Source organism: Lynx canadensis, chromosome D1 (assembly GCF_007474595.2).
Source record: "Lynx canadensis isolate LIC74 chromosome D1, mLynCan4.pri.v2, whole genome shotgun sequence".
Classification (NCBI taxonomy): Eukaryota; Metazoa; Chordata; class Mammalia; order Carnivora; family Felidae; genus Lynx; species Lynx canadensis.
The window spans coordinates 12,278,366-12,303,583 of NC_044312.2; the positions used below are offsets into that span (position 1 = coordinate 12,278,366).

Sequence of the window (25,218 nt, forward strand, 5' to 3'; positions counted from 1 at the left end):
TCGTAATGACATTAGGGATGGATTAACTCTCTTATGTTAAACAGGAAGTGAACTTGTTCTGTCTTGCTTCATACATCAAGACTAGAGTAACTGGAGATAGATCCAGAGAAGCAAATTTCATTGTTACAGTTACCAAACTAACAGAGTTCTGCAATAGCTACTTGTAACGGCATCCGAGAAATTCAAGTCAGTCGTCCCACAGGGATTCTGTAAGTAATAACTAAGGTTTATCGAACAGATACTGTGTGTAAGGCAATCACTGCTAGTTTTGTGGAACGTCGGCTCCCCTAGGTTTCATGGTCAGTAAGTATTTGAGAAAGGATTTCAGTCTGAATATGCTAACTCTGGATTTGCCTGTTTTACAGCACGATGCTAAGGTGAATCCTTAGCCAGAGGCTATATCAGAATCATCTGTCTGTAGAACACAACTCATTCTGACAAACTCCTCTTAAGGCAAGAAATCAGAATTGGGAAAGGCCTACAGATGATTTCTGCCTGACCTAGAGAACCACTGTACTTGAACGACTTTCCATGGCAGACTCAAATTGCATTTCTAAGTCCATTATGGTCATTATGTGAACATAGGTAGCAGCGTGATCCTAATGTGTGAAAGTTGCAGATAAAGAAATCACTAGAACGTAGAACAGAATTATCATAACTTTATTTACCAAGTTGTTTGAGCTTTGCAACAACCTTATGAGTGGCGAAAGCCTTTAGTGTAACTTTTTCCAAATGGTTAATTCTCAAATTCATAAGTGCAGTTAAGTGTAAGCTGATGAAAACATAAGTCTGCTGACTTTTCTGACCAGTGTTCTTTCTGCGGTCTGGAGTAGCATGGGTTTCAGCCTATGTGCCGACTTCAGTGGTTTGGACAACAGGATTGTTTGATAGTTGAAGACAGGGTTCTTGAATCAAACTCTGGCTTCAAACCCGAGCTCTGAGACTTACTGAGTGGCTCTGCCAGGTTCATTTCTCTAAGCCTTAATTTTTTTTATTTATAAAATGAGAATGATGGTACCTAACTCATAGAATAATGTTAGAATGAAATACTTCTCTTATTGTTCTGGGCTCAGTGCTTGGCGTGCAGGGAGCACGCGTGATAGCTAATGCCGAGTGAAGGTGCTGTGATTGATGAGCTATGGCGGTTGGGGGCATTACTGTAAATCGGTATTCACTCAAATGACCTATGACTGACTATATGCTGCTGAAGATCGTTTCACTACCAGTGTGACCTTGCCTCGTCTTCGGGCTTCCAGCTGAAATTTGGCAAGAGAGTCTTTGTCCTTACTCAGCTCTCAGGAACGTTACAGATTCTAGTGCAAGGATGGGTATGTAAACACTGAGCTTGAGCAACGTTCATAGGAAGCAGGTTAATGGTTTGAGCCCTACTGTTTGGCTTTCTTAAGAATTTTAACTCCTGGTGTTCATTTTAAACCTTCCATCACGTAAGTGACCCTGCTCACCGATTTAATCCTCTGTTCTTTATCTCCATAATGTCGCAGTGTCTCCTCCTAATGGAGCGAGCACACGTTAAGTTTTAGCAAAATAATTGGCAGCCTGGGAGAGGAGCAAATCTGGTCTGCTGCAGGTCTGTATGAAGGCATGATGGTTCAGTGATTTGTTCATTATTTATTAGTCGGCTTTAAAAAGAAGAAGAAGAAGAAGAAGAAATTTAAATTTGTAGTGCTGGTAACTGATTTCACAGGGGATTCCTGAAGCTATGAAGTAATTTCTGTGAAATGAACTGCCATGCAAATTGGTTTAAATATATCTACAGCCTTAAGAATGATCAGTATGTTTGTTGAGCAGAGTTTGCTGCTCCAGTGCTCCTGAGGGCTTTTCATTTGGTGGTTCTTCGGGCTGTGCTATAATTACCCTGCAAGCTATATTCTTAGGATTATTCAGGTATATATCCCCTGCATTAAACTCCTGAGGTGAATGAATTAGTACAGTGGTGATAGTCTCCAGTCAGCATTCCTTGAGTGCTCATGGTAATCTTGCCCTTAGAGTGAGTGTATGGGCAGGAAAGACACCTTTTTTTCCAGTGGCTTAGCCATAGGAGATAAGAATGCAGCCTGAGACACCTGTGCTTCCTCATTTACAAAACAGTAGATCTCTTTATCAATAAACCAGTTAACAAATTCGTAGGGGAAATTGATAGTTTCCTTTGGGAGAAGTGGTGTTCTCAGATACGTAAGCCTAAAAGAAAAAAAAATAAAGAATAGCTAGTTGTAATGTTCATGTGCAATTTTGTCGTTCAATAAATTTTGATATATTGATTGCCTTGTGATAGTGCATGAGAGTCTTAGGTACACTCGGGTGTTTACATCTTGAAAAATTAATAAGCAGCAGGGACAGTGGAGAATTGATTTTTAGGATAAGCCGTTTGTAGCAGATTGATGGAAGCAAGAGCTGTTAATGTATGTCTTTTGATGAGGCAAAAACTAATGCTGTATACTTTGATCTGTGCTGTATGTCTGTTGTGAGTATTGAGTTTTGGTTATGTGAACAAAGCCTTTTAATGTTATGTGGCTCCTGATTTATTCCACAGCCGTGGTGGTAATGTAAATGAAGAGTTTCTCCCTAGTTGAGTATTTTGTACTGAGTAGAGGAATACTTGAAATTTTCTAGGAGGACAGATCTTCAGTCTACTCGACACACACAGAAGGGTTACTGTGTATGGATATTTAGCTTGACAGTGGTTTTTTCAAAGATGTACCCCTTCAATATATCATTACTGTGTGTCAGAGATCTTAATAAAGTTGCTGATAGGTATATGTTTAAAAGGCTGCCAAAAAGAAGGGATTTATAAGTCTCCATTCCGCCAGAATGCAGACAGACAGAAGAGTTGCTTTCATAACTGACTTGTCACGTTGAGTGCATCTGACCTGAGACTTGACTTGGCCTCCAGGATAATTTAATGCGTTTAGTTTTGCTCATGAGTTGTAATACCACTGGTATTCTATGATACAGAAAACAAGAGTCTGTCATTTAGAAATAAGCCCTTGGAAATGGGAAGGTTGGGGAGTGTGGACCAAAAACACGTTCCTGTGCAAATGAAATCCTGCCACCGGCAGCCTGTGGAATCTTTGGGGACCCACGATAAGTTGCACAATTTGGGCTGCATAACAATATGAGTGTGCAGTTGACCCTCGAACAACACGGCGCTTGGGGGCGCCAACCCCTGCCCAGCCAAAATCTGCATATAACTCTTTACTGCCCCACAACTTTACTAATAGAATCTCTAGAGGTCACTTTTTGTTGCAGAACTCATGCAGGGATGTTGAGTGCCACACAACATTCTACGTGGATACTCGCAATGCTGGAGCTCACCATGATAGCCAAGATGGCTGCGGAATTACCACAGTAGTACAGTTTTATGCAATTATGATTTAATACCTTCATACAACTATGGGTGGTGCTGTGTACAACCTGTAAGTGTGTAGGTGTTGACAATTTTAACTTTTTATAATAGATTTGTATACATTTTGTGGTAGTAAAGGATGAAAACTATGTATATTTTACGCATTTGGGACATAACTTTTTCTTAATTTTTTTCATGTTTGTAGGCTATGCAGTTCACTTGTGAGTTATTTCAAATTGTCACAAATCTCCAAAAACTGTCCAACATATTCATTTCAGTATAAGCGGACATGTGTTGTTCAAGAGTTAACTGTACTTAATGTCACTGAACTCTCTACACTTACGGCAAAAATGGTAAATTTTAGGTATGTTTTACCACACACACACACACACACACACACACACACACACACAGATGAGTAACTTGACACAACCCATTTTCAGAATGATCCGGTCTGAGGACGAATGTGTGGATGAAAGCCGGCCTGGAGGAGCTGAGCTTGGGGACGAAGTTGCCCCTTGGGAAGAAGAACTTCTTTCCTGGTTTGGAATGGCAGGAAGTGGACAGTTTAGGGAGCTGCGTTCTCTTAGGTGTGCATCCAGGTGCCATAAGGGATGGCTGTTATGATTTACGGACAAAGTAAATTTGACAAATACTCTTTAGGAGCACCCAGCCCTCTTCCCGCCACGTGAGGTGGCAGAGAGATGCTTCTGCTTCCTGAGTCAGCTGGACGTCCTGTGCGTTCACGGAGGCTGCCCTGGCGTCCAGGCCTGTTGGGCTTCTGAGGGAAGCCTTTTCCACTTTTCATTCTTTTTTAAATTTTTTTTTTTTCAACGTTTATTTATTTTTGGGACAGAGAGAGACAGAGCATGAACGGGGGAGGGGCAGAGAGAGAGGGAGACACAGAATCGGAAACAGGCTCCAGGCTCCGAGCCGTCAGCCCAGAGCCTGACGCGGGGCTCGAACTCACGGACCGTGAGATCGTGACCTGGCTGAAGTCGGATGCTTAACCGACTGCGCCACCCAGGCGCCCCTCCACTTTTCATTCTGCCTCACCAGCTCTCTGCCCTGGGCAATAGGATTCACTGTTAAATTAGAGACTGTATCCAGTAAATACTTTGATTCTCCCTTGGTTGTACTTTGTCTGCCCAGGTCATTCATTTATTTTTCTTACACACTTGGGTACTATTCTAGGGGTTCTAAACCACTTTATTCTACCTTCTACCTTATTCTGTCCTTAGCGTGCTTCGCGAGATAGGTCGATAGGGTAGCCCCATCGTTTTATGTTCGCATTTAACAACTAGCAGAAAGCAATTTCAGAAGAAAAGTAGGACCAATGTTGGAGACATGGTGAAGGGAATTCCTAGCCATCCCTAGAAGGGAATAGGGGCAAAGGGAGCGCCTGTTAGAACTATGTGGTAAATAGAAGCTTCCAGAAATGTCTGGTTGGCATTCCATGTTCCAGGGCCTGCTCATACTAGAAAACCTTGTTTTTTTCCCTCAGACTGTCAGTGTTTGTTTTACACGGTTTTGGTTTTATAAACAGTAAAAATGTTAAGTTATTCTTAACTCTCTCTAGAGATCGCCAACTTTTATTTTGCCAGATGAGGATGTTAAAAATACCACCTTCTATCCATCATTTCATAAAAGAAAAGTCATTTTAAAACCTAACAAAGGTACGTATTTTCAGGATAAGGGACAGGTACTTTAAGTGGAATACATTTAGCTTTGTGAAAAATCCAATTGTGTCCTTGTTTTCATTGCACTTTAGATTGATTAAAAAACACACCATTTTCATCCTTGGCCTGTATCAGTTCCCAGATTGGAGTTTGGGAATCACTGGTGTATTTATGCATGGGACATCTGTCCAAAGCACTCCTGGAAGAGAGAAGAGAGAAAGAAGGTACATTCTATACTACCCAAATAATTCTTTTTTTTTTTTTTTTTTTGACAGCTATTAAGTGAAAGGAATTGAAAGATGGGCAAAAAGACTTGCCGTGGTCTATATTGAGGTGAAGTTGTGGGATGGGTTAATGATCAGAACATCAAAGCAAGGGCTTTGTCCATGTGTTTTATTCTATTCTTGATCTTGTACAGTCTTTCCAGGTGATTCTCAGAATGCTGTGAATTCTTTTGTTATTTGAAACTTTGTTTTTCCAGTTTTGACATTCTGAAATTGTTTTTGTGTGACCTTTAGCTACAAAGTCTTTGATGTTCAGACACTGACTTTCTGCAGACGGGTGGGGACAGGTACGAGTTTTAAAGTTATTTGAGTTTCAGACAAAGCCTCAAAAGTTAAAAAAATAATTTCACTCGAAGTAAATCCCAAATCTAGTTTAAGTTTGAAGAATATAGGTAAGTGTTTCCTGTGTTTAACACTGGTTTTTGAGAAAAGTGTGACAACTACTTTTAAATACTGAGCTTCTGAAAGACCCTTGGATATGCAGTGTTACAGATCATTGATAAAAATAGTTCTAAAATTAGGTGGGAGAATGGTCCATGCTTTGGGAGGGGTTTTCTTCTCTGGAAATACACAGCTTCCACTACCTAAATGTGATAGCATACCTCCATAGTTCTAGAGAATTAAATTAGCTCTTATTTAGTTGATAGTGAGAAAATGACAATTTTATGAATAAAAATTTTTTACGTGTTTCAATACATGTGTTGAAGATTCCGATTGTGCTGTTTGTTTCCTTATGAGGTATACTTGCACACAAAGTGTTAGGCTACAGACTCAGGTATACAACACAGTGACTTCACAACACATTACTTGGTGCTCACTCTAAGTACAGCCACCCTCCGCCCCCACATAATGTCATTACAGTACTATCCACTATATTCCCTATGCTGTAGTTTTCATCCTCCTGCCTTATTTACTATATAACCGGAAGTTTGTACCTCCTAGTCCCCTTTATCTATTTTGCCCATTCTCCTACCCAACTCCCCTCTGACAGCCGTCTGTTTGTTCTCTGTATTTGTCTTAGATTCCACATATAAGTGAAATCATATGGTGTTTGTTTTTCTCTAACCTGTTTCACTCAGCCTAACACACTCTAGGTCCATCCATGTTGTTGCAAATGGCAAGATCTCTTTTTTTCTGGCTAAGTAATAATTCCATTGTGGATGTATATACCACATCTTCTTTATCCACACATCTATCAGTGGACACGTGGGCTGCTTCCATATCTTGGCTATTGCAAACAGTGCTGCAGTAAACATAAGGGTGCATATATCTTTTAAAATTAGTGTTTTCTTTTTTTTTTGAGGGGGGGATGTTTTCTTTGGGATCCGGTAGAATTACTGGATCATGTATTATTTTTCCTTTTAATTTTTTGAGGAACCTCTGTACTGTTTTCCACGGTGGTTGTACCAATTTGTATTCTCACCAACCCTGCGCAACTGTTCCCTTTTCTCTACATTCTCACCAACACTTGTTATTTCTTGTCTTTTGTTTGCTAGCCATTCTGACAGGTGTAAGGTGATGTCTCTATGATTTTGGTTCGCATTTCCCTGATGATTAGTGATGTTGATCATCTTTTCATGTGTCTCGTGGCCATCTGTATGTCTTCTTTGGAAACATGTATGTTGAGGTGCTCTGTTCATGTTTTAATTGGATTGTTTCTTTTTTTGGTGTTGAGTTGTATAAATTCTTGATGTATTTTGGATATTAACCCATTAGTGGATATATCATTTGCAAATGTCTTCTCCCATTCAGTAGTTTGCCTTTTTATTTTATTGTTGGTTTCCTTTGCTGTGCAAAAGCTTTTTATTTTGGTGTAGTCCTAATATTTTTGCTTTTATTTCACTTGGCTGAGGAGACAGATCCATAAATATGGTGCTAAGGCTAATGTCCAAGAGATTATTGCCCTTGTTTTCTTTTAGTTTTTATGGTTTCAGGTCTCCCATTTAGGTCTTTAACTGCTTTTAAGTTTTACTTTTGTGAATTATGGAAGAAAGTGCTCAACTTTCATTCTTTTGCATGTAAACTGCCCCAGTTTTCCCAATACCAGTTTTTGAAAGGACTGTCTTTTCCCTCTTGTATCTTTTTGCTGCTTATGACCATAGGATTGTGGGTTTATTTCTATGTTCTGTCCTGTTCATCTGTTGTTGTTGGTGTTTTTTTGTTTTTGTTTTTTTTGTGTGTGTGCAGTACTGAACTATTTTGATTATTGTAATTTTCCAGTATATTTTTAAATCTGGGATTGCACTTCCTCCAGCTTTCTTCTCTTTCAAGATGTCTCTGGTTGTTCAAGATCTTTTGTGGTTTCATACAAATTTTGGGATTATTCTAGTTCTGTGAAAAATGGTATTGGTATTTTGATAGGGATTTCACTGAATCTGTAGATTGCTTTGGGTAGTGTGGACATTTTAATGATATTTGTTTCAATCCATGAGCGTGGTATATCTTCCCATTTATTTGTTGTCTTCAATTCCTTACATCCATGTCTTGGAGTTTTCAGAGTACAAGTCTTTGACCTTCTTGGTTAAATTTACTCCTAGGGTGTGTGTGTGTGTGTGTGTGTGTGTGTGTGTGTGTGTGTGTGTGTGTGTGTTTGTGCAATTGTAAATGGGATTGTTTTCTTAATTTCTCTTTCTGTTAGTTCGTTACTAGTATATAGAAATGCAAGAGAATTTCTGTATATTAATTTTGTATTTGGCAACTTTACTGAATTTGTTTTTTTTTTTTTAAATTTTTTTTCAACGTTTATTTATTTTTGGACAGAGAGAGACAGAGCATGAATGGGGGAGGGGCAGAGAGAGAGGGAGACACAGAACCGGAAACAGGCTCCAGGCTCTGAGCCATCAGCCCAGAGCCCGACGCGGGGCTCGAACTCACGGACCGCGAGATCGTGACCTGGCTGAAGTCGGACGCTTAACCGACTGCGCCACCCAGGCGCCCCTTTACTGAATTTGTTTTGATAGGGTTTTGTTGTTGTTGTTGTTGGGGTCTTTAGGGTTTTCTGTGTGTAATCATGCCATCTGCCCTCAGTGACAATTTTACTTCTTCATTACCAGTTTGGATGCCTTTTATTTTTTCTTGTCTAATTGCTGCAGCTAGGTCTTATAGTACAGTGTTGAATGAAAGTGGGGAGAGCGGACATCCTTGTCTTGTTCCTGATCTTAGAGGAAAACTTTTAGTTTTTCACCACTGAGTATGATATTAGATGTGGATTTTTCGTATGTGGTCTTTGTTGAGTTATATTTTCTCTAAGCCCACTTTGTTGAGAGTTGTTTTTTTTTTTTTAATCATGAACAGATGTTATATTTTGTCACAAGCTTTTTCTGCATCTGTTGAAATGGTCATGTGGTTTCTATCCTTCTTCTTGTTAATATGATGTATTACATGGATTTGCAAAATTGAAACCACTCTTACATCCTGGAATAAATCCAGGTTGGTTGTGGTGAATGACCCCTTTAATACATTGTTGAATGTGGTTTGCTGATAACTTGTTGAAGATTTTTGTATCCATGTTCATCAGGGATATTGGCCCACAGTTTTCTTTTTTTTTTTTTGTCTGGTTTTGGTTATTAGAGTAGTGCTGGCCTCACGAGGATGAATTGCGAAGTTTTTATTCCTCTTCTATTTTTTGGAATAGTTTGAGAAGAATAGGTATTAACTCTTCTTTAAATGTTTTTAGAACTCACCTGTGAAACCATATAGACCTGTACTGTGGTTTGTTGGGAGTTATTGATCACCAATTCCATCTTGTTACTAGCAGTCAGTCTGTGCAGATTTTCTATATCCCTTCTTGATTCAGTTCTGGAGGAGTATATATTTCTAGAAATATATACTATAAATACTAAATATATTTAGTATTTACTATATATACTAAATATATTTAATTTTTTGTAGTACTCTCTTAGAATTCTTTGTGATTCTGTATTTGTATCCACATTTTTTTTTTCTTCCTTCCTTTCTGATTTTGAATCCTCTCCTTTTCTTGATGGGAATGGCTACAGGTTTATCCAGTTTGTTTCTCTTTTCAAAAAACTAGCTCATGGCTTCACTGATTCTTTTCTAATTTTATTGTCTTTATTTCATTTGTTTCTGCTCTAATCCATATTATTTCTCCTTCTATTGGTTTTATTTCCCCTTTTTCTGGTCCCTAGGTGAGAGGTTAGCTTGTTATTTGAGCTTTTTCTTGTTGCTTGAGGTAGGCTTGTATCACAATATATATGCCTCTTAGAACTGCTCTCACTGTCCCAAAGATTTTGGACCATTGTGTTTCTATTTTATTTGTCTTCATGTATTTTTTCATTTTTTTTTTTTAATTGCTTCATACCCATTGGTTGTTTAGTATCTTGTTGTTTAACCTCCACGTCTCTGTTTTTTTCTAGTTTTTTTCTTTGTAATTGATTTCTAATTTCATATTATTTTGGTTGGGAAAGATGCTTGATGTGATTTCAATCTTAAATTTATTGAGACTTGTTTTGTGGTCTACCATATGATAAGCCCTGGAGAATATTTCATGTGGCCTTGAAAGAAGTGTGTATTCTGTTTTGATTGGAATGTTCTCTATGTAGCTCTTCTAAGTCCATCTAGTCTGATAAGTTATTCAAAGCCACTGGTGTCTTGTTGATTTTCTGCCTGGATGATCTATACACTGATATAAGTGGGATGTTAAAATTCCATCTTATAGTTGTTTTACTGTCAGTTTCTCCCTTTATGTCTGTTAATTTTTGCTTTATATATTTAGGTGCTTCTGTGTTGGGTGCATAGATATTTATAGTTGTTAATTTCTCTTGTTTGATTGACCCTTTTATCACCATGTTCTGCCCTTCTTTCTTTGTATCTTGTTACAGTCTATTTTGTCTGATGTAAGTATTGCTACCTGGTTCCCCCCCCCCCCCCCCTCCGGCCCCCTTCTATTTGCACAGGATATCTTTTCCCATCCATTCACTTTCAGAGTCTATGTGTCTGTAGGACTTCAATGAGTCTTTTTTGTGCAGCATATAAATGGGTTATTTTAAAAATCCATTCAGTTATTCTATGTCTTTTGATTGTAGCATTAAGTCCATTTACATTTAAAGTAATTATTTATAGTTATGAACTTCTTCTCATTTTGTTAATTGTTTTTTGGTTGTTTTTGTAGTTCTTCTCTGTTCCTTTCTTCTTTTACTCTCTTCCTTTGTCATTTGATGCCTGTCTTTAGTGTTGTGCTTGGATTTGTTTGAATGTATTTTTGCATATCTATTTATAGGTTTTTGTTTTGTGGTTACCACTGGATTCATATATGACGTCCCATATTAGTTTCATGGTTGCTTAAGTTCAAACACATTGTAAAAACACTGAATTTATACTCCCCCTCCAAGTTTTTTGTGTATGATGTTATATTTTATATATCTTTATTTTGTGTATTTATTTTGATTGATTTTTGTGTATATAATTGCTTTTCCTACTTTTGTTTTTTGAACCTCCACACTGGCTTTGTTTTGTTAGTGGTTAAGATACTCTCTTTACTACATGTTTGCCATTACCTGTGAAATTTTTTTCTTCATAATTTCTTATACTTATGTCCTCCCATGCCCCCCCCACCCTTTTTTATTCTCATTTAAAAAATTCCCTTTGACTTTACTTGTAAAGCTGGTTTAGTGGTGATGAACTCCTTTAGGTTTTGTCTGGGAAACTCTTGATTTCTCTCTCATTTCTGCATGATAATCTTGCCATATTGAGTATTCTTGGTTGTAGGTTTTTTATTTCTTTCAGCACTTCAAATATTTCATGCCACTCCCACTTGGCCTGCAAAGTTTTTGCTGTAAGATTAGCTGATAAACTTAGGGGAATTCCCTTGTATGTAGCTGTTTTGCTCCTTTTGCTGCTCTTAAGATTCTCTGTTTTTTAATTTTTACCATTTTATTTATTATGTATCTTAGTGCAGACCTCCTCAGCTTCATCTTGTTGGGGATCTCTGTGCTTCCTGGGTTTGGATGTCTGTTTCTTTCCGCAGAATAGGAAAGTTTTAAGCTATTATCTCTTCAAATAAGTTGTCTGCCCCCTTCTCTCTCCTCTTTCTGGGATCCCTATCATGTGAATATTAGTATGCTCGGTGGTTTCACAGAGGTCCTTTAACATGTTCTCAGTTTTTTAAATCATTCTTTTTAAAAATTTTTTTATTTATTTTATTTTTTGATTATTTAAAAAACTATTTAAATTCAAGTTGGCTAACCTACAGTGTAGTATTGGTTTCAGGAGTAGAGCCCAGTGATTCATCTCTTACATATGACACCCAGTGCTCCTCCCAACAAGTGCCCTCCTTAATGCCCATCACCCATTTAGCCCACCCACCTCCTCCACCCACCTCCCCTCCAGCAACCCTCAGTTTGTTCTCTGTATTTGACAGTCTTTTATGATTTGCCTCCCTCTCAGTTTGTAACTTTTTTCCCCTTCCCTTCTGCCATGGTCTTCTGTTAAATTTCTCAAATTCCACATATGAATGAGAACATGCGATATCTGTCTTTCTCTGACTAATTTCGCTTAGCATAATACTCTCCAGTTCCCTCCATGTCCTTGCAAATGGCAAGATTTCATTCTTTTTGATTGCCAAGTAATACTCCATTGTATATATAAACCACATCTTTATCCATTCATCTGTTGATGGACACGTGGGCTTTTTCTGTACTTTGGCTATTGTTGATAGTGCTGCTATAAAAAATTTTTTTTTAGTGTTTATTTTTGACAGAGACAGAGTATGAGTGTGGGAGGGGCAGAGAGAGGGAGGGAGACACAGAATGTGAAGCGGGCCTCAGGCTCCAAGCTGCCAGCACAGAGCCCTACACGGGGCTCGAACTCATGGACCATGAGATCATGACCTGAGCTGAAGTTGGATGCTCAACCGACTGAGTCACCCAGGTGCCCTGATAGTGATGCTTTAAATCCTTTTTTGTTGCTGTTGTTCAGCTTGGCTGCTGCTTCTTTACTTTGTCCTCCAGATTCTGATCTGTTTTTCTGCATCCTCTAATCAGCCTTGGATTCCCTCTGGTGCATTTTTCTTTTTAGCTACTGTATTCTTTGGGGTCTGACTGGTTATTTTTTTATATTTTCTCTTTGTTGAACTTCTTACTGAGCTCACTCCTTTCTCAAATCTCTTGTTTTTATGACCATTACTTTGAGCTGTTTATCTGGCATAGTGCTTATCTCTGTGATTTTCTCCTGTTTGTTTCATTTGGGACATACTCCTCTGTCTCCTCATTTTGTCTAACTCTGTTTCTGTGTATTAGGTGGGTCAGCTCTGTTCCCTGCTTTTGAAAGTGGGGGCCTTGTGCAGAGGTCCTGCGTTGCTCTGTAGCACGTTGCCCCCTGGTGGCCACCAAGACTGGGCGCTCCACAGTGTCCTCAGTGGGTTGCAAGTTCTGTTTTGGCTGAGACACTATTGTGTGGGCATGTTTGTCAGTGGGCTGGCTTTTAGCCCAGTTGACTGCAATGACACACTTCACCAGCTGCGGGCCACACTGTGCGGGAGTTTGCTCTGCAGGCTGTGGGAAGGCCCAGCTGTAGCTGCTGTGGGCTTATTGGTTGCTGGGCCTAGCTGCCTGTAGTTAACCTCTGCCACAGTTCAGGCCCACAAATGGCAGGCCTCACCCCCTGCACAGCCAACGGAAGGGCTCACCCACAGGAACTGTGGGCATGCTGGCAGGTTGACTTACCCCTCCCCACTACCACCCCAGGAGTCTCTTTGGAGTGGTGCTCATCCTGGCCAGGGCTGCCTGAAGTGTGGTGGGGCAGGAGCTGCTTTGGAGGGGCACCTGCTGGGGTGGGTGGGTTGGGTGGGGCAGGTCTGCAGGGGAACAGGCTGGGTGAAGGCAAGAAAAATGGCACCCACTGGCACTTTTGTTCCCAGAGAGAGCCCCTGCAGATCTCTGTCCCTCTGGCACACGTTCTAAGCTAGGTTAATAAATCTTCACGTATACCCCAGACGCTTTTCAAAGTGCTTTATCTGCTGTGTCCAGGGCTAAGTTATTTAGTATGCTGGCCCTTTAAGGGTGGGGACTCAGTTTCCTCCCACCTGCTGGGTCTCCTGGAGGTAAGCCCTGCTGGTTTTCACAGCCAGATAGATGTAAGGGAGACTTCACTTCTCAGTGTGGGTCCCCAGGGCTGGAGGTGCCCTGTGTATAGTCTGTCCCCTCTGAGTGCACCAGGGATTTGGTTCCTAACTGTGTCTTCAGCCCTTCTACCCTCTTCTATGTGGCCTTCTCTCTACGACCAGCTGTGGAAGATCTGTTCTGCTAGTCCTCAAGTCACTTTCAGAGTTAGTTGCTGTGGATGTAGTTGTGTCTGTGGGATAAGAGGAGTCTCGTCCCCTCACTCCACCATTTTACCCAGCCGCCTCAGTACTGAGCATCTTTTAAAAATTGGGGATCTAGCCAAAACTTACATTTCCTTCCCTTCATGGAGTTTATGTTCTAGTGAGCAAGACAGATATTAGACAAATAAATAATTGTGCTGTTAAATAAAAAGGTATTGTGGTGAGGACAAAGCATAGTGGGGATTAAGGGGGAGGAATGGCTCTTTTATTTTACTTTATTTTTTTTTTTAATGTTTATTTTTATTTTTGAGAGAGACAGAGCATGGAGGGGAGGGGCAGAGAGAGAGTGGGAGACAAAATCTGAAGCAGGCTCCAGGCTCAGAAGTCTCAGCACAGAGCCTGACGCAGGGCTCGAACTCATGAGCTGTGAGATCGTGACCTGAGCGGAAGTCAGATGCTTAACCGACTCAGCCACCCAGGTGCCCCCGGGCTCCTTTAAATCAGGCGGCTAGTGCAAGATTGTCTTGATTGCACAGTATTTTAGTCTGGTCCAGAAATCGCCTTGAGGGTAGTAAGGGGTGTAGTGTATTCTGAAACTGTCAGAAAGTCAGCTTGGATGGAACTCAGGTGAAAGAGAGGGGAATACTCCAGGTTCTTTTTGTAAGTATTTGCTTAATGAAAGAATGAATGAATGAGCATAAGATCTTCATAGCCTCAATTCTGGCAAATCATTACTGCATACCGAATCCCTTATTGCAGGGTGAAGGAAGGTGATCATGAGTGAGATGGGTGTCACTGGGGATGATGGTCAACTGGTCAACTCAGAGACTCTTGAGTAGTGACTTAGTTGGTACAGACATCTGGGCTCCTGAGGGTTATAGGCCCAGAAATCTGATTTCATCAGTGCACCACTAGTCCCTTAAGAAGGAAAGTGTTCTAGTCACACACCCAAGGGACTAATGTGTAATTCTGAACGCTGGTCAGTTTACATTGGGATCTTTTTTCTAATAAGCAAGATAACCCTGTTAATGTGTGCTGAGACATCCCTTTTTCCAGCATCAGGGCATTGGGAAAATGGGTTTGTAATTGGAAGTCCCCCTAAGTAAATTTAGAGAGAAGAAAACTCTGTTACAAGTGTTTTCTGCATTTATTATCTTTTTAGGTTTTAGGAAAGGACTGGATTCGTGTGTACTTCCAGGTCACTGGTTTGATTTTACTGGGGTCCTTTTTTCGTTACCTTTTGACAGTCTTTTTTTGTTTGCTTGTTTTGTTTTAATTTTGTGTTTAAAATTTATTTATTTTTGAGAGAGAGACAGAGAGAGACAGAGTGCAAGTGGGAGAGGAGCAGAGAGAGAGGGTGACACAGAATCTGAAGCAGGATCCAGGCTCTGAGCTGTCAGCACAGAGCCTGACACGGGGCTCGAACTCACAGACTGTGAGATCATGACCTGAGCCGAAGTCGGACACTTAATGGGCTGAGCCACCCAGATGCCCCTGTCTTTGTTTGTTTTGTATGTATTTTTGTGTTTTGTATGTTAGTTTCTTTCTATGATAGCTGTCTTTTTTCTTTGTGAATCCATGTATATAGCAGGCTGCTCAGGCCGGTTTAAAAATGTAGTTCTCCCACCATAAATATTTAAAGCAGATTGTGTCAGAGGTGACACCAAAGCATCTTTGAACAGACTTTTTGCTTTAGTGAGGCCGTCAAAATACCTCTTGGGTTATGATTATAACCAAATACTCTTGTATTTTTTTTTTCAATGTGAATAAACAATCAGAATACAAAAAGTGAGATGGAGATACCAAGTAATCTGTTTAATAATAATAGTTGATTCTCTTGGGGGAAAGTATGTCTCAGCAGAAATTTATTTTAAAAAATGTTTAATAGAGTGTTTAAGACATCTGCAAAAGTTGAGACTAGAATAATGAGCCCCCAAAGACCTTCAGCCAGCTTGAACAGTTATGTCTACCCTAGTGTTATTTCTACCCCCAAGTAATCTCCCCCATTATTTTGCAGCTAACCCCAAGCAGCATATCATTATTATTCCTGTAAATATTTCAGTATGTATCTCTCTAAGATAAAGACTCTAAGAAGATAGAAACAATAACCGTGATAGGATTTTTATTCCCCCCCAAAAAATTGACAATGTCTTCCTAATATCATATAGTAAATACCTATTCTGTATTTCCCATGTATAATTTGCATTTGTATCTGGTAGATTGAATGAAATTTCGGTTTGATTTTCACCACATGTCCTTTTCCATACTTCAGAGGTCACTGGAGCCAGTAACTAAGTGATCCCGCATTAGAGGACAGGAGATGTTAAACCCTTCCTTCTGGCGAAGGGGAGAGAATCCAGAGAGTGATGTGATGTCAGGCAATTTTTTCTTTTTTTCCTGGTTGTCTCCTTCAGGCTGGTAAAGAGTGGAAGATGGAAGGAAGAAGAACTCAGAGCTGACTAGGCATTCCAGGCTGGTAAAGTGTAATGACTTCGATTTTGGGTCTTGTTTTCATGGGTTACGATTCATAAGTTCAGTGACGCTTGTCCTGTGTCTACTATCCAGCATCAGCAGGTAGCCAAGCAAACTTGAGGGAAGCAGAGCTTGTAAGTTGCAGTGATAAACTGAACCAGTGGCTCTCAGCAGCCGTAGAACAGCAGTCATCGGTGACAAGTGACAACCCAGACATCCAGGCCCCTCGCAGGAATCCTCAGACATTCAGGAGGGACTTGAATTTCCTGTAGTAAAAGGAGAGGTTTGACTTCTTTTCATTAGATCTTACGGAAGAGGACAATTCCAGAAAGCAAGAGTTCTGGGGTTACTTGTGATGCACACAAGGTTTCATAAACCCGTGGGTACAACATGATGAATCACTTAGGGATTATGGTGTGAAACAAACTTACTACATAGGCTTCCACTTGGTATAAAGTATCATTGTTTTTAATACAACATACACCCAAATAGGAAAATAGGAACACAACTTTTTTTTTTATGTTTTTTTAAGTGGTATTTTAATTTTAGTTAATATACAGTGTTATATTGATTTTAGGTATACAATATAGGGATTCACCAATTCCATACATCATCCAGTGCTCATCACAGGTATACTCCTTAATCCCCATCACCTATTTTAACCCATTCCCCTGCCCACCTCCTTTCTGGCAACCACCAATCTGTTCTCTATAATTAAGAGGCTGTTTCTTGTTTTGACTCCCTCTTTCTCGGTTGTTTTTGTTTTGTTTTGTTTTGTTTGGCTTGGCTGATTTGTTTCTTAAATTCCGTATGGTGCTTATCTTCCTCTGACTGACTTATTCACTTAGCATTATACTCTCTAGCACCATCCGTGTTGGTGCAGATGGCAAGCTTTCATTCTTTTTTGTGGCTAAATATTATTCCGCTGTTTATGTATACTACCTCTTTCTTATCCATTCATCATTTGATGGACCCTTGGGCTGCTTCCATAATTTGGCTATTGTAAATACTACTATAAACATAGGGGCACATAGGCCTGGGTGGCTCAGTCTGTGAAGCATCCATCTTTGTCTCTGGTCATGATCTCCCGGTTCTCGATTTTAAGCCCCGTGTCGGGCTTTGTGCGGGCAGCTCAGAGCCTGGAGCCTGCTTCGATTTCTGTGTCTTGCTCTCTCTCGGCCCCTACCCCACTCATGCTCTCTCACAAAACAAACAAAAAAACCCAAAAACAAGCAAACAAACCCCATAGAGCCACATGTATCTCTTTGAATTTGTGGTTTTTTACCCTTTGGGTGAATACTAAGCAGCGCAATTGCTGGATCTATTTTAAAGGTAGTTCTATTTAAAAATTTTGAGGAGCCTCCATACTGTTTTCCACAGTGCCTGCACCCAGTTTGCATTCCCCCAACAGCGGATGAGTATTCCTTTTTCTCCACATCCTTGGCAACACCTGTTGTCTCTTGTGTTGTTGATTTTAGCCTTCTGACAAATGTGAGGTGGTATCTCATTGTAGTTGCGATTTGCATTTCCCTGATGATGGGTGATACTGAGCATCTTACGTGTTGGCCATCTGTAGGTCCTTGGAGAAACATCTGCTCATGTCTTCTCATTTTTTAGTTGGATTATTTGTTTTTTGGGTGTTGAGTTTTATAAGTTGTTTATATATTTTGGATACTAATCCTTCATCAGATACGTCTTTTGCAAATATCTTCTCTCATTCCCTAGGTTGCCTTTTAGTTTAGTTGATTATTTCCTTCCCTGCGCGGAAACTTTATTTTGATGAAGTCCCAATGATTTATTTTTGCTTTTGCTTTCTTTGCCTCGGGAGACATATCTAGTAAGAAACTGCTATAGCCAGTGTCAGAGAGGTTACTGCCTGTGTTCTCTTGTATTTTGATGGTTTCATGTCTCACATTTAGGTCTTCAGTCCATTTTGAATTTATTTTTGTGTGTGGTGTAAGAAAGTGGTGTAGTTTCATTCTTTTGCATGTGGCTATCCAGTTTCTCCAATACATTTGTTGAAGCGACTGTCCTTTTCTCATTGAATATTCTTTCCTGCTCTGTCAAAGATTAATTGATCATATAGCTGTGGGTTTATTTTTGGGTTTTCTATTCTGTTCCATTGATCTTTGTGTCTGTTTTCTATTCTGTTCCATTGATCTTTGTGTTTGATCTGTGTGTCACTACCGTCCTGTGTTAATCACTACAGCTTTGTAATATAACTTGAAGTCTAGAATTGTAATATCTCCAGCTTTGCTTTTCTTTTTCAAGGTGGCTTTGGTTACTTGGGGTCTTTTGTGGTTCCATACAAATTTTAGGATTGTTTTTTCTAGCTCTGTGAAAAATGCTGTTGGTATTTTGATAGGGATTTCATTAAATATGTAGATCGCTTTAGGTAGTATAGACATTGTAACAATATTTGTTCTTCAAATTCACAAACATGGGAAAACACAGAACTCTTTATTTGAATGGCCTGACACTTAGGTTTTTTAAATTAAATTTTTTATTGTTATTTTGTTTACTTTTAGCAGCAGTGAACTGCTACCAAAATTGCTAGCTCAAGGCCAAGAATAATAGAATTTTATTAAATTCATAAGTGTCTGCATTCAAAGGCTTATGAGGTTTGATTTTTCTCAGGTTTTTATTAAAGTATTTTTCTCTTCACTTTCCACATTTACTGAATTGAATTAATTATACCCCTCAGTCCATTCATGGCACATTATTATTGATTAATGCAAAACGCTTTTTTGTTTTGTGTTAATGCGTTCCCTATCTCTAAGCTACCATATTGAATTCCTTAATCCCTGTTATGTTGAATATATGTTCTTCCATTCTACGTTTTTAATTCTTTTTTTTTTTTTTTAATTTTTTTTCAACGTTTATTTATTTTTGGGACAGAGAGAGACAGAGCATGAACGGGGGAGGGGCAGAGAGAGAGGGAGACACAGAATTGGAAACAGGCTCCAGGCTCTGAGCCATCAGCCCAGAGCCTGACGCGGGGCTCGAACTCACGGACCGCGAGATCGTGACCTGGCTGAAGTCGGACGCTTAACTGACTGCGCCACCCAGGTGCCCCCTACGTTTTTAATTCTTAATGTGTATGTGCTGCATGTGTGTGTTTTAACTTGGTATAAATGGTATTTGGACTTTGGTGACTTTCTTTAGAGTTTTCTCTAAAGTGTGTATTCAGGAGTAGGATTTCCAGGTCACTGGCTATTCCTATATTCAATTTTTTTAAGTACTGGTAGCATTTTCTTATAATGGCCGCAACAGTTTTAGTTATGACCAGAAATACAGTCTTACCATCTTCTGAGATCTTTGTCAGTCCTTGGGTTTATACGACTTTATAATTTTTGCCATTTCATGTGCATAATAGTATTTCCTTATTAAATTCGCATTTCTCCGAATATGTGCTTGAGCATGTCTTCGTGTGCGTTGCGGTATTTTCTCCTTTGGTAAGTCATCTAGTCGTATCCGGTGTACATTTTTCTATGAAATTTACTGTCTTTTTCTCCATGATTTTCATTTCACTTATTTCTTGCCCATTTGCTATCCATGTGTTGACTTTCTTTAAGCAGAGACCTTTGATTTTGTTACCGTAATGTCTGTCACTTTTCTTCTTCAAGGTTTGTTCTTGGAGACTATTGTATAATAAATAGTTGTCTACTTCAACACCACGAAGATATACTCTCCTATGTTTCCTTTCATTAACTTTATACCTCAGTTTTGCTCTTGATGTTTTGGTTTCTAATAAATGTGGAGTCCGCCTCTGAAGATTAAGTGAGGTAAGGATTCGACCTTACTTTTCCATAGACCCCACTACTTCCCTGTCATTATTTGTTCAGTAATCCATCTTATCTCACTGACTTGTGATAACACTTCTGAACACCAAGTTTCCTATGCAGATGGATTTATTTCTGGGCCTTTTATTCTCTTACATTGGTCTTTGATTCTGTGTTGCTGTTTTCGTTTGTTTTTACTGCAGTTTTATACTATGTCTTGATTTCTTATAAGGTCTTTCGATGGGATGGTGATCATCCTGGGTTTTCTGTGTGGACTATACAGTCAGCTTCAAATAATAACATTACCTTCCCTTTTAATTGCTTTTGCCTTTATTTCTTAAAAAAAATTTTTTTTAATGTTTTATTTATTCTTGAGAGAAAAGAGAGACAGAACATGAGTGAGGGAGGGGCACAGCAAGAGAGGGACACAGAATCCGAAGGAGACTCCAGGCTCTGAGCTGTCAGCACAGAGCCCGATGTGGGGTTCGAACTCACGAGCCGTGAGATCATGACCTGAGCTGAAGTCGGATGCTCAACCGACTGAGCCACCCAGGCGCCCCCTTGCCTTTATTTCTTTTTTTATTACATTGTCAGAATATTCTGTACTGTGTTGAACTGTACCTGTGGTAGTGGCATTTTTATCTTGTTATTGACCTTAAAAGAAATACATCAAAAGTTTTTCCATTAATAATGATGTTTGCTCTAGGGCATTAATATATAGCCTTCCAAGAGTTAAAGAAATTCTGTTCTGTCCCTATTTTTTTTTTTTTTTAGGGAAAAATGATAATTACATGTTGAACTGTCTTTCCTATGCCTTCAGAGATAATCATGTGTTTTCTTCGTGATTCCATTGCTCTGGCAAAGTCCATCTATAGGTTTTCCGATATTATATTGTCTTTATACTTAGAGAATAAACTCTTAATAAAAAATACTTAATAAAAAAGTATTATTGGAGTTATTTTTCAAACTCCCAGTTGGATTCTGTTAGCTGATATTTTATTTAGTGAGTTTGCTTCTATCTTTGTTAGTAAAATTCGCCCGTACTCTTTTTTTTTTTTTTATTTAAAAAAAATTTTTTTTAATGTTTATTTATTATTGAGAGACAGACACAGAGTGTGAGCCGGGGAGGGGCGGGTAGCGAGAGGGGGGAGACACAGAATCCAAAGTAGGCTCCAGGCTCTGAGCTGTCAGCACAGAGCCGGACCTGGGGCTCGAACTCACCGAGTGCGAGATCATGACCTGAGCCGAAGTCGGTTGCCCAACTGATTGAGCCACCCAGGTGCCCCGGCCCATATTTTTCTATATTGTCTTTATCAGTTTCCTTTTTTAAGGTTGTACAACCCTGAAAAATGGGCATCTTTCACAGTTTTTCTGATTTTGGATCAGTCAGAGACTTAACTTATTTTAGTGCAACAGAATTCTGTAAAACCATCTGGGAAAAGTTTCTTCAAGAGATACTTTATTTTAGATTACCGTTTCAATTTCTTTTACATTATTGGCATCTGCAGGTTTCTGTTTCATATAGTACTAACTTCGCCATGAATATATTTTGGCTAATCTATATTGTAGGTTTTCAATTTGAGTATATTTGTGTATAGTTTTTCTTACAGTAGAACTTGACTTTTTAAATCTTTACGATAGCTATAGTTTGTCCCTGGAGTTAAGTATGTTCTGTTTAGTTGAATTTTATTATTAACTTGTTGAACAGACTTTCCTGAGGTTGTCTATAATTGTCTTCTTAAAGAAGGAGCTTCTGGTACTATTAATCTTTTTTTTTCTATGCAATTTTATTGTTTGTTGTTTTATAATAAAGGGCCCTACCCTTTATTATTTTTTTCTCTTTTGGTGTCTTTGCATGTATTTTCTTGCTTACATTTTCAGTTATGTTTATTTTTCAACTTCACTTATTTGTATTCAGAGCCATGAATTTTCTTCTAACTTCTCTTAGATCCTATGTAGCACATTGCCCCTAACAACTTCACGATAAACTTTCTTTGCAAGCACTTGATACTTTAAACAAGTATTAAAGGGTTGAAATGCTTCAAAGAGTGTTATTTGATAACAATGCAACTAAGCTATAAGTCCATAACTATAGGGTAACTAGAAAAATTTAATATAATTCCAAACAACTCAGATCACAGAAAATTTTAAGTAGGAATTAGGAAACATTTGGAACTGAAGGTTCATGGAAACACTACAGATGAAAACTTTTAGCTACATAGTACTTTGAGGAAAAAGTATAGCTGCAGATCCTTATTATTATTTTTTTAATGTTTATTTATTTTTGAAGGAGAGATAAACAGTGTGTGAACAGGGGAGGGGCGGAGAGAGACACACACACAGAATCCAAAGCAGGCTCCAGGCTCTGAGCTGTTCAGCCCATGCAGGGCTTGAACTCCTAAGTGGTTAGATCATGACCTGAGCCCAAGTTGGATGCTTAACCGACTGAGTCACCCATGCGCCCCTGCAGGTCCTTATTTTATTTTATTTTATTTTATTTTATTTTATTTTATTTATTTTTCAATATATGAAATATATTGTCCAGTTGGTTTCCATACAACACCCAGTGCTCATCCCAAAAGGTGCCCTCCTCGATACCCATCATCCACTCTCCCCTCTCTCCCACCCCCCATCAACCCTCAGTTTGTTCTCAGTTTTTAAGAGTCTCTTATGCTGTGGCTCTCTTACACTCTAATCTCTCTTTTTTTTTTTTTTTTTCTTCCCCTCCCCCATGGTTTTCTGTTAAGTTTCTCAGGGTCCACATAAGAGTGAAACCATATGGTATCTGTCTTTCTCTGTATGGCTTATTTCACTTAGCATCACATTCTCCAGTTCCATCCATGTTGCTACAAAGGGCCATATTTCATTCTTTCTCATTGCCATGTAGTACTCCATTGTGTATATAAACCACAATTTCTTTATCCATTCATCAGTTGATGACATTTAGGCTCTTTCCATAATTTGGCTATTGTTGAGAGTGCTGCTATAAGGTCCTTATTTTAAAAAAGGTGCTAGGCAAATGGAATAATAAAATTATGAACAAAAGTTAATGGAATAGAAACGAATATTGAGTACTGAATGTCAAATGAGCTCAAAGAAATGTAACACTGACAAATGTGTGTTAACTCTGTGCCAGAAGAAAAAAGGCACCTATAAACCAAAGTTGCGGGGGAAAAGGATATAACTAAGGATGCGGGAAGGCTTGAAAATACAAGAAAATATTGTGAACTACATAGAAAGGCTACAGTCCGAGCATCATTTTATTCCCATTCAAATGGAAAAATCAAAGGTCTTTTGGCACTAAGCATCGGAGAGGATCTCGATCAGCAGCATCACTTAACACTTTGTGGTGGGAATGTTAGTATAGCCATTTCATGAAGCCGGTTGGCATTATCTCAATAGTTAAACATTTACATACTTTACCAGCACTCCCATGCCTGGGTGAAGAAACTTGCAAAATATGTACACATACAATAGTTCCTATCAGCTTTATTTGTTAAAGCAAAAACATGGGAACAATCCAAATGCCCACAAACCAGGGGTATGGATAAGTCAAGTATATTCCCAATGACAATATAGCTATCGAAAGGAGTAAACTAAATGAGTATGCAAAATTTCTACATAAAATTGAGTGAATAAATAAGTTCCCGAAAGATTAAAATGTACTATGATACTCAGTGTAAAGTAAACAAAAAACACAGTCTCTAAGAATGTACATACACGTACACATATTCCACTTTGGATGAGATGCCTCATCCACCTATGGCTCTGCCCTGTGCAGTAGGGATTATTTCCTCACGAAATTTTGTTGGATATAAATATAACAAAAGTTGCTCTGTCTTACAGCATCCGTGCACAACATGGGTTTGAACTGCACAGGTCCACTTTACATGGATTTTTTTCCAGTAAATATATTGGAAATTATTTTGGAGATTTGCAACAGTCTGAAAAAAACCTGCAGAGGAAACATGTAGCCTAGAAATACAGAAAAAATTTGAGAAAAAGGTGTGTCATGAATGCATAAAACATAGGTCGCTACTAGCCTCTTGTAACATTTAGTACCATAAAATATACACAGAGTATAAAAAGTTACAATTTACTAAAGATCAGTGCATACGCTTGGAGACCGTTCGTGGTGCCATTCATAGTTGACCAATGTTAAATGAAAAGATGAGCATTAAATTATAACATTACCCGTATAGTACATACCGTATTACTGTAGTAACTTTGTAGCCACCTCCTGTTGCTATTTCGGTAAGCTCAAGGATTGCCAGGATCTGCTTAAAAGGCCACGTGACGCTAACCACCTCTCTGTAAGCAGTCTGCAGTAAATTGCATATCACGGTAAAAACGGATCTTGGTTCTCGTTTATTTTTCTTCATGTTTCGCACAGTATCGTAAACCTTGACTAACACCATGGGACTCATGGGACTCTGTATGAGCGATTCTAGCGATGCCGGAAGTGCTCCCAAGAAGCAGAGAATAGTCACGACGTTAGAAGGAAAGGTTGAATTGCTTGATGTGTACCATAGACTGAGGTTTGCAGCTGTGGTTTCCTGCCATTTCAGGACAAATGAATCTACCATAAGGACTGCTGTAAAAAGAAAAAAAGAAAGAGAAAGAAGAGGGAATTTGTGAAGCCATCGTGCAGCCCCACAGAAGGCACAACAACACTGCGCTTTTTGTGAAATACTTTTTTGTGTGTCGTACTGAAAAAGGAGCTTCTTTGTGGAGGCGGGACTGCTGGAAGAAAAGCATACCTATGGGTCCTAATATGATTTGAGAAAAAGGCAAGTCGTATGCAACTTGAACGTGAAGGATGTAAAGCTGAAGAATTTAATAGCAGCAAAGGATGATTTAGTAGATTACAGGTTTGGCTTAAAAAACCCCAACGGGGGCTCCTGGGAATCTCAGTCGGTTAAGCGTCCAACTCTTGATTTTGGCTCAGGTCACGATCTCATGGTTGTGAGACTGAGCCCGCATTGGGCTCTGTACAGACAGCATAGAGCCTACTTGGGACATTCTCTCTCCCTCTCTCTCTACTCCTTCCCCACTTGTGCTCTCGCTCTCTCACTCACTCGCTGTCTCTCTCTCTCTCTCTCTGGGGTGCCTGGGTGGCTCAGTTTGTTAACTGTCTGACTTTGGCTTAGGTCATGATCTCATGGTTCTTGAGTTCCAACCCCAGTGCGCTCTGCACTGACAGTGTGGAGCCTGCTTGGGATTCATTCATTCTCCCTCCCTCCCTCCCCCACCCTGTCGTGCGAGCACTTTCTCTTTCTCTCTCTCAAAATAAATAAATAAACTTAAAAAAAAAATGTCAGGCTAACTGGAGAAGAAGCTTCATCTGATCAAAAGG

General features: G+C 39.3%; 1 long non-coding RNA gene across 2 annotated transcripts; it reads left to right on the forward strand.

Moving 5' to 3' along the window:
* Positions 1-218: 218 nt before the first annotated feature.
* On the forward strand, positions 219-24,652 carry LOC115525018. Of its 2 annotated transcripts, XR_004344177.1 has the most exons (5): positions 219-3,717; positions 3,808-3,954; positions 4,944-5,040; positions 5,136-5,267; positions 24,431-24,652. It is a non-coding gene; the product is annotated as an uncharacterized LOC115525018 (long non-coding RNA). The 2 variants fall into 2 exon arrangements; XR_003972280.2 differs by having other exon boundaries at positions 4,944-5,267.
* Positions 24,653-25,218: the final 566 nt, after the last annotated feature.